This window comes from Sceloporus occidentalis, unplaced genomic scaffold (genome assembly GCF_023333645.1).
Source record: "Sceloporus occidentalis isolate IW3139 unplaced genomic scaffold, rSceOcc1.0.p SCAF_70, whole genome shotgun sequence".
Classification (NCBI taxonomy): Eukaryota; Metazoa; Chordata; class Lepidosauria; order Squamata; family Phrynosomatidae; genus Sceloporus; species Sceloporus occidentalis.
In genome coordinates this window covers 5,052,599-5,062,975 of record NW_028317050.1, presented here as the reverse complement: position 1 = coordinate 5,062,975, position 10,377 = coordinate 5,052,599, and the positions used below count along the sequence as shown (strand labels likewise).

General features: G+C 40.2%; 1 pseudogene; it reads right to left on the bottom strand.

Moving 5' to 3' along the window:
• Window positions 1–3,733: 3,733 nt before the first annotated feature.
• On the bottom strand, window positions 3,734–5,212 carry LOC149286358 (zinc finger protein 865 pseudogene; annotated as a pseudogene).
• Between the last annotated feature and the right edge of the window lie 5,165 nt (window positions 5,213–10,377).

The window sequence follows — 10,377 nt, the reverse complement described above, 5'->3', positions numbered from 1 at the left end:
TGTTTGGTCACTACCAAACAACACACCAATGTGTGTTCAGAAACATCTCCTGAGTACAGTGATACCACCCATGCATGGGTTCGTCTGGTGTTTGGGGTTAAAAGGCCACATTTGGGAAGTGCGCCCCCCCCAATTTTGGTCAGTCTGTGCCTTTGCTCTATCTTTGAGATTTCACTTTAACTCTTTCCATGTCAAAATCTTTGGGAAGATATAGCGCTAATTTTAGCACTTGCTCATAATAATAAACTTTATAATTTTATTTTATTCTTTTTGGACTTTTTTTTTTTTTACATTTTGTTGGAACTGGATGGTTCCTCTGATGCATAATAATTTTTAGATGTTTCCATTTTTTTAAGCTTTTTTTTCTCCTTTTTTTAAATCACATCACATAGTGATTAGAAAGCTGGGCTCCATTGACTTGCATTGTTGAATGCAGAATTCAACCTGCAAGTGGAGCCAGACCCTCTGGAGAACTTTTTCCAACGGAGGCACCGGAGCGTTCACAGCGTGTCCTGGTGTCATGATTTACTCATATAATGTAATGGATGCATGAAAGGGTAATCCAGAAGAGGTGGTTAATTCCTTTGAGTTAGTATTCAATGGGTTAATCTGATGTTCATTTAAATGTGTTTATTTGTGCTTGCCCTCTGTATCTGTTCTGGCAAGAGGTGTCCTCTTCCCGGGACCCCTGTGGTGATTCATGGCCTAACAGATAAGGATCCTTAGTTATAGGAATTCCATTCCTATCTTAAGTGGTGGGGTTTTCCATCACCTTTACATCACCATAACTTATTGGCAGATCAAACATGGGAACCAATTCTTGGAAAAGGTGTCATGTAATTGGTCATGTGGTCAGAGGGGTGTTTTCTTGAAAAATAATCTGATTTAGGGGCAATGCAGCGACCTAAAAGCAGAACTCCAAGATATACTCTGATTGGAACAACATCATAAGAAACCATCTGGACTTAAGGAGTTCCCACAGGCCTCCTTATTGAAGAAACTCGTGAGTGAGGGTCCTGGGTTTAAGTCCCATTGTTTTTGAGAACTGTTTGCCTGTTTTATTTTTCTTTTGTATGGCTTGTTTTTTGTAATTGTGGCACTGTGTAATCTTTGTCTTTTGGTTATTAAAATATTCATAATCCAAGTCTGTTTTTGGGCTCTAGTATTGATATCCACAAATCCTAAGAGAGGATAACACATTACCATATTGTTATTAAGTTCTACAGGATATATATATATATATATATATATATATATATATATATATATATATATATATATATATATACACACGTGTGTGTTGTTTGCCTGGGGTGGATTGATATATATATATAGAGATAAATGTTCTAATTTGGATTTCTCACAAATCCGGTATCAAAATCGTAAGTGGTGGCAGACTACCTGGGGGGATACAGGCAGGGTTTGGGGGTTAATTTGGTATAACTGATGCCTTGTTAAGGGGTGAAGTTAGTATATCCAGATGCCTGGCGCTATTAAACCCTTCATGCCCAAGCCCTCCACACTGTCATGGCTTGGCAAGTAGTCCTGACCGTGACACCTGGGGTGAGTGTTCGGTGTTGCTGAATGCCTTGTGATCGAGGAATTTCAGCAACACCTTTGAAGTTTAGGAGGTGAACGCTGATCGCCTCCTAAACTTTTAAAACGGGCGTCCGCCATACACTGTATGGCGGTTGTTGAATCCCACGGGGAGGGGCCAGACATGGCCCATGATGCCGATCTCGGTGTTGCTGAATGCCTTGACATGGAGGCATTACAGCAACACCGTTTAAGCGAAGTTTAATGAAATGACGTGTCAGGCCTTACTCAAGGAAAATCCACTGGAAAAGGTAGCAAACAGGTTTTAACTGCTTTTTTATTGTTTTACCTTGAAACTGAATAAAGCCAGTGTATTACAATTTATAAACTTCTTACAATAAAACAAAAATGTATGAAGGTATTAGTATCGTATTCTGATGAAAAGCAATTAACATAGCAAAAAACTGCTAATTTATAGCAGGACTGGAGACATTTCAGGAGCCAGGCTGCCATAGCATTTAGATTTTTACATCTGTCTCCAAACTTTGCATCCCACTGGCCTTTACCTAATGTATTTGGTGATTTGAGGACACAGCTATTTGTTTTGTCTTTGTCATTAAGCACGATAAAGTTTTAATGGTACCATTGAGTTTGCTTTTGGGCTATATTATTTGCTATGGGTCAAATTACTGTCCTCAACATATTCAAAGGGTACTTAACAACAAACTAAAGTTTATCTTAGGGTTTAAATTTGTGCAATTTTAGAAAAAACTGAACTTGATGGATTTATATATGCATAACAACCATTAGCCAGGCTCACAAATGTCAAATAGATTGACAAAGATTATTAGGTAACATAAAAACTCTTATTGCATATTGGAACTATCCTCATCTTTAAAAAAGAAATAGAATAAAATAGTATATATATATATAATGATTAATGTTAAATTTATTAAGGGGCACTCTACAAGCGCCTAACTATTCAATATACATTATAAGACAAACAGCATGTGGATACCTCCTTCTAAAGATTGAGTTTTTGCCACCTCCATAGTCAAACACGGACAGTAGTATGGGTCGCACACTCTGAAGTACTTAAACGTTGAAGTACGTAAAATGTGCCTGTCCTCTGTCGCCAAACTACCTCTGGAAGCAACATTAGGAACAAACATTGTGCGTCCAGCGCGTAATGAAATGGGCTTTCATGGCAGAGCAGCTGCACATAGACACCTCCACCGGATAAATCATGATTCACTACCTGGAGGTCTGATGGATAAATCTGGGTTTGGCGCATACCAGGAGAATGCTACCTACTGGAATGCATAGTACCTACTGTAAAATTTGGTGGACAAGGTATAATGGTCTGATTCTGTTTTTAGGGTTTGTGCTAAGCTGCTAAGTTTAAGTGATGGGTAATGTTAATGCTACAGCATACAAAGACATTTAAGATAATTGCATGCTTCCAACTTTGTGGCACATATTTAGGGAAAGTTGTTTCCCTGTTTCCTGATTCAGCATGACCATAAATGTATGGTTTGACCAGTTTGGTACGGATAAACTCGAGTGGCATGCACACAGCCCTAACCTTAATCTCTCTGAACACCTTTGGGAACCAGATCTTCTCATGCAACATCAGTACCTGGTATCACAAATGCTTTTTTAGCTGAATGCGCACAAATCTTCACAGACACACTCCAAAATCTTGTGGAAAGCCTTCCCTGAAGAGAAGAAGCTGTTATAAGCCACAAAAGAGGGGGTGCCAACTCCAAACTAATGCCCATGCTTTGGGAACAGGATGTCCAACAACCTTATATAGGTGTGATGGTCAGGTGTCATACTTTTAGCCATATAGTGTATTTTATTTTCATTTAATAACTGTTAAATGGTATCAATAATATGATCAATTAGAATGCATAATATGGATTTTGTGGATTTTTGCTCTACAACATTTTGGTAATAAAAGTGAAAATGCTGAATTCTAGCTTTAAGCACTTTTTATGTGGAAATTATAGCAGCAAATGGATTAACTGGTACCAGTCAATAACAATACATGTTGTCCTGGTAAATCACAGCTGCAGGTTATAAATATACTTCGGATTTTACAGGAAACTTATGACACTAATACGATCTACTGATTTATTTTTTTTCCCAAAAGGTTGAAAATTGAGATCAACAGAATCCAGGCAAAAATGATGTGTCATTCAGTAAGGGAAGCTGCATAAAGTTTCTCCATTTTATGTGTATGCCGGTGCTTCTTCAGTGCATAGGTATTGCTGAAAGCCTCACCACAAGCACCACATTTGAACGGTCGCCCTCCCTGATGGGTTTGTACGTGTTTGCTGAAATACTTTGGGTCCTTGAACAGTTTGAGACAACAAGAACAGCGCAATTCAGGCTTAGTTTCATGGGATCTTTGATGACGCAGAATTGAAGAAATATAGAAAAAACTTTTACCACACTGGTCACATCGGTAAACCTTTTCACCTAAGTGCACACGCTGGTGCTCTAAGAGATTGGAGCGATAACGAAAAGTCTTGCCACATGTCACGCATTGCTGAGGACGAGCAACAATGTGTAGTCTCTGGTGCTCTGCTAAGCTGGAGGACTGTGCAAAACGCTTACTGCACAAGGCACACTTGTAAGCTCTCTCACCAGTGTGTACAACTTTGTGTTGCCGAAGGTACCATGAATGTAAAAAGCCTCTTCCACAAACTGTACAACGGTAAGGCCTCTCTTCTGTATGGCAACGTTGATGTCTCATCAGAAGAGCTGCTTCCCAGAAGCGTTTTCCACACACAGAACAAGTAAATTGTCGCTTCTGTAAGTGTTTGCGACGATGAAGTAACAGATCATAGGCCCCAGCAAAGTTCTGTCCACAGACGTTACAAGCCAGAGTGCGTCTTACCAAGTGCACGTATTTATGAGTAACTAATCCCAAGAAGTGCTTAAAACTCTGACCACAAACACTGCAAGAGAATCTTTCACCACTAGGTACCATAGGATGCTTCTCAAAAGCGGAAGAAACTCTGGTAGTGGTTGTAGCAGCTGCTACTAGCGTTTCAGTAACCATATTATTAGGAATATTACTATCCACACTATTTAACTGTCGTTTTTGTTCAGTTTCTTGACGTTGTTCTACAGGAAGTAGGCATTCTGGGGCCGTCTGGTGTATCAGTTTATGCCACATCAGGTTTTCAATAAAACCAAAGCATTTGTCACATGTGTCACACACGTAAGGCTTCTCACTCATGTGCAACTCTTTATGGTTCATAAGCTGAAAAGAGTCTGGAAACCTCTCACCGCAATCTGTGCATCCAAATGTGGGTCTACCAGACGGGAGGACTCCAACAGGTGTCATACAAGGCAGCTGAAGTCTGTGGATCTGCTTGTGGCGGGTCAAACTCTGAGGGTAACCAAAAACCTTTCCACACAATTCACATTTGTATGGTCTCTCTCGTGTGTGGACTACATGATGCTTAGTGAGGTGAAAAGATTCTCTAAAACGCTTGCCACACACTGAACACTGGTGTGGCTTTTCTCCTGTGTGAATACGCTCATGACGTTTTAGTGTTTCTCTTCTACCAAAACCACGACCACATACAGAACAACAAAAGTTTTTGCTAGAAGTGTTTGGGATAGGTGTTCTTATTGACGACAGACTATAAGCAGCACTCATTTTTCCAAGAGTACTAATAGCTGCAGAGGCAGCTTGAGTAACATCTGTGGGTAGAACTGATTGTGCTTGAAAAGTAACTGATGTAGTAGAATCTTTAATTGGCTTGTTAATGGACAGCTGTGGCTGCAGAAGACCTTGCTCATGCACCTGTTTATGCCTTAAAAGACTTTGTGGAGCAGCATAGGACTTGCCACACAAATCACATTTATAATCCGGCCGATCACTTGCATGCCTGGCTTGATGCTTTGCCAGATATGTAGCATCACGAAATGATTTTCCACACACCTCACACTGCTCTTTGAGAGAATCAGAGTGGATTTTCACATGACGCTTTAAGCTTTCACGTCTATTGAAGCTTTTTTGGCACACATTGCAACTGAATGGCTTTTCTCCAGTATGTATAATTTGGTGTTGGTGAAGGTGGCTCTGCTTTTTAAATACTTTACAACACAGATTACAAGTAAATGGCCCATCCTGTTGTAGGGTTATACTTTGCTCTATGCCACCTATAGGTGCTTCAATAGGATCAATAGTTGATGCTGTCATTGCCGCCGCCGCAGCTGCTGCCACAACTGCTGCTTCTGCAGTCTCTCTGTCTGGGGTTGCTACTATATTAGTTTCCTCAAGTCCAGTTTCCTCTTTATGGCAGCGCTTATGACGAATGAGACTTGAGATGTGGTTATATGTGCGTCCACATGTATTACACTCGTAGGGCCTCTCACCAGTGTGCACCACCATGTGCTGTACTAAATGTGATGATTGCTTAAAGGACTTCTGGCAAATTGTACACGGAAAATGGCTGTCAAGAAGATACTTTAGCCTACAAAAATAATTCTTATTGTCTTTTATTTCATCTTCTGCCGGTTGCTGTTGAGCCCCTGATAATGTGCGTTTTAGGTTATTGAAAAGATGTTGGTGACTGGAAAGGTCAACTATCCCCCACTGTGGTGTGTTAAATGTTCCTTCAAATAGAGTATGACTATTTGGCACAGATGGCTGGCTGTTATGTTGAGGTGTGTTGACAATTTCAGACTTTTTAGAAGGGGAGAAAGAAATTGAAGTAGGAACTTCGGCTTTAAATTCCTTTAGCTTTGACGTGCTGGTTGTAGCAAACTGAACATGATTAGTCTGGTTTTGATTGCAATAATCATACTGGGGTGGAAAGCCTTGCAGAGTTGCTACTGTTTTGGAATGGTCATGGTGGTTGACCACATCCATTGGCTCAAAGCGCTGATGATTCAAGAACTCCAGGAAATCAAAGGGATAGCTTTGAAAGTGAATGCCCTCATCCCCTGAATTAGCTTCCATCGCACACATCCAAAGGACACTGAAAGATGAGATTAAAAAAAAATCAGTAAAAATGCAGTAATATATTGATAAAAACACTATGTTCATACATTTTACTACTATAAGACAGAATGGTCACATATGTCAGAAACAAGAGTAAGCGTTTTAAAACAAGAGCATTCACTAATTAAGTGGTTCATAGAATACAGGCTCAAATCTAGTTGCTGAGAGACATTCTGAATATACAGCACATATGAATCTTACACTCACGATTAAGCAACTCCCAAGACACCAATTAAAAAACTGTCAATTATTACTAAATTAACAAGCTAACAATGTGTATCATCTTAATATGGCACACATTGTTCACACTTGTAAACCACCGTGCATCCGCAAAATTTCATTTTAGCTAATACTAGGATGGAATGATACCATCACCGACATTGATATATTAAAAAAACAAAAACAAAACAAATGACACCTTTTTTTTTTTTTTTTTACAGTGTGATTGTTCAGCATAAGAGAGTGCCTTGTTGGAGGAGTGATAAGGGTGTGTGGATAAATGAGGGAGACAAATCCAGTATGGGACTTGGGAAGGCAGAGCATGATAGCAAGTAGGAAAGCAGAAGATCAGCCACAGAAGAGGGATGGAGGGAGCAGTGCATACTGAGATGGAAAACAGGTTGAGGAGAGGCGGGTGGATGTGGTCTGCCCCATAGCCAGTACACAAAGTGAAGATGAATGAGAATGATGGTGATGCTTAACATAATGACGATGACCAGCTGAGAGACCATAATAAACAAGGCTATTTGGTTCTAGTCTGAAATAGGAAATGTGTCTGCATCTGAAAAAAGGAAGGCATGGCAACAGAAAGGCTGGTAGTGTGGCTACCGTTAGAGGTACACAGGAGACCATTAAAAGTAAGTTAAGTTAAACTGGAGAGGGGTAATACATGCCAGGCACTTTCCAAAAAGAGAGACTATGTAGAATTGGGTACAATGAAGGGTAAGGTTTAACCCCTTCAATCCCCTATGGACGTACCGGGACGTCCAAAAAACGCCAACAGATCAGGCTGTTTGACAGCCTGGACTCCCCACTGACAGCAGAAGCCGACATTGCCGGCTTTTTGCTGTCCGATCTGATGTAACAGCTTCTGGCATGAAAGCCGGAAAGCTGTTACATTTTAAAATGTCTGATCACGCGATCGGGCATTCCCTTCCGGGTTGCGTCACTGCTGACGTAACCCGGAAGTTCATCGAAGGACAGGATATCCCCTGCAGGGGATATCCTGTCCTCCGATGAGGCACAGACGCTGCGATCTCTATGCACGTGTGTGATCGGTGCAGGGGGATTGTGGGGAGGGGAGTGAGAAACCATGTCTCTCACCTCCCCTCCCGTCCTGAAACAGAAAAGGAGAAAAAAAAAAAAGGTTATTCATTTAAAAAAAATAAAAAAAATCATTAAAATAATATAAATAATAATAAAAAATAATAATGTGAGCTAAGTGATGTCATTGTGACATCACTGGCATGTTCAGGAGGTCCCTAAGAGGACCTCTAACCATTTTTGTTTAAAAAAAAAAAAAAAAATATATAAAAAAAAATCATAAAACATTTAAAAACCTTACATCCCATTGCCCTAGCATAACATCTACCCAGTATAACCCTCCTGCTCCCATTCACAACCCCCAAACCTGTTAAGCCATAGGCAAAAAAATTATACAAAAAATGTACACCTTATAGTATGTTCCCTGGTGCTGGGAAAGTATGGAAAATCTATATAAAATTAGGTATTTTGGAAATCAGGACAGCTGAATTGATAAACTTGGAGGGGATTTTCCATCACCTAATTTTGTGAGGATTCAGAGGGAAAATGTAAAAAATTTTTTTTTTTCTAATTTTCACTAAATTTCTCATTCAAAATTTTCAGCTAATCATCCAACTATGGTTTCAAAAGAAAGCTATATCTCTCCTTGAAAAAACAATATATAGTTTACATGGGTACACTATTCACAGGAAAAGAGAATAATCGGTGAACCGACATAGCGCAAAAATGGCAAAATTGCTCTGGGACTTGAGGTACCAAAAACCCCTGGGATTGAAGGGGTTTAAATACAGACATTGATGTTTTGGCATTCATGGGTAAAGAGTGTGTTTTCCCATCCAGACTGCTTGAGCACTGTTGGGCAAAATTGTATCAAAATTAGTGTATATGCATTTAACCCCTTGCCTTTGTGTTATAAAGGTATTTGGATGTTTGGTTAAGGGTTTATTTTATTATTAATTTTAATGATTGCTATAATGTTACACCTACACCATGTAGTAAGGGTTCTTGCTTCCTGTTAGTTGTTCAATAAGTTGTCCAGTTGCCAGGTGCTGAAGGGTGGTGCGTGAACAGTAGTTAATGCTGTCAGTTTTTCCTTTCCTGTTCAATTGCTGGGACTGAGTAGGTTTCTGTGGTAGAGGGGACAGACTCTTCTGGGAAACCTTCCTGGCGTAGCAAATCAAACAAACTAGTTGATCCGTGAAACAGAGCAGTCCTCTTAAAATGAATAAGGACACCTCCTAATGTGCAGAAAGTAAAGCTTAGTCCCTTTTTCATTCCAAGGTTCAGGACAGAAAGTTGCAGTTGGTTCTTAGGAAAAGAGATAATCTCTTGAGTATAAATTCTGATGACAGACCAAACATCCATGATTTGCAAAAAGTGAGAAAGGTTAAATAGGGCTTGTAATTTATAGATTCTCTGGACAGAGACAAGGGCCACCAAAAATATCGCATTTCAAGGCCTACCATGGTTCCCACTCACTGGACTGTAACCTATACAGATGCCAGCCTTCAAGGCTCTGGAGCCACACTAGAAGACAGATTCCTTCAAGGTTCGTGGGAACTGCTTGCAGTGTGCAGAGTTTTCAAGAGGTGGGGTAACTCCTAAGACGTGTGGTCTGTCCCTGCAAAGGTTTTTTGTTATTGTTGCTGTCTGTAATAAATATAAGTCAATTATTAATCTCCAAGGACAACAGCTGGCTCCCAACACAATTGGATTCCTGTTGAGTAAACCAGTTACAAGGAATTATACTAGGGGCAAAACCCAAATGTCCAGGAACTCCCAATACATTAAAGGGCTATCTCTCTACCAGGTGGGAACAATAAACAGGAGATACAATCTACAATCTCCTACAACAAAAGGACTGCAGGAGATAGTATCTGGGCTGGAGACAAGCATGTGTTTCTCCTACAACAAAAGGATTGCAGGAGACAATATCAACATTCCAGAGACCCACCCTGAATTTGCCCTGAGGACCATCAACTTCACTGTGGGGGCAACCTAACTTCTTGGACAAGAGCGATCTCTACAGGCAGCTGGTGCAGGTACAAGATTGTGCCTTCCTAAGGATGAGTGGACACAAACTCAGAAGATGATTGGCTGGGACTGTTTGGGCATGGTGGCTATAAAGGTGTTGTGTGAGCAACAAAGAGAGAAGAGAAACAGAAAGAAAGAAAGAAGGATAACATCAAGGTGACAGGGACACCCCATCCTTACATGCACACAGAGTCACTAGCATAGTGTAGTTAGAGTCATAGAGCCGTGTATTTCAGACGCTTCTCTGTATACGCATATAAATGTATGTGTTATTTTAATAAACCCATTGTTTTAAGCCACTGGTGTAAGTGGAGTTTCATACGACGAGGAATTTGTAGTAGTTAAAGGAAAGCCAGACAGGTGAAGGTTATGTATCCCGGGATTTAAAGGTGCTTTTCTACACTGTCCAAGGACACAAATAAAGTTATTCTATTTTGATTTTACCTTGCTTACTCCTGTACTAATTTCCGTTCCTTCTGGATGTGCACCTGCTCATTTGAATTTGCGGAACTTTCATA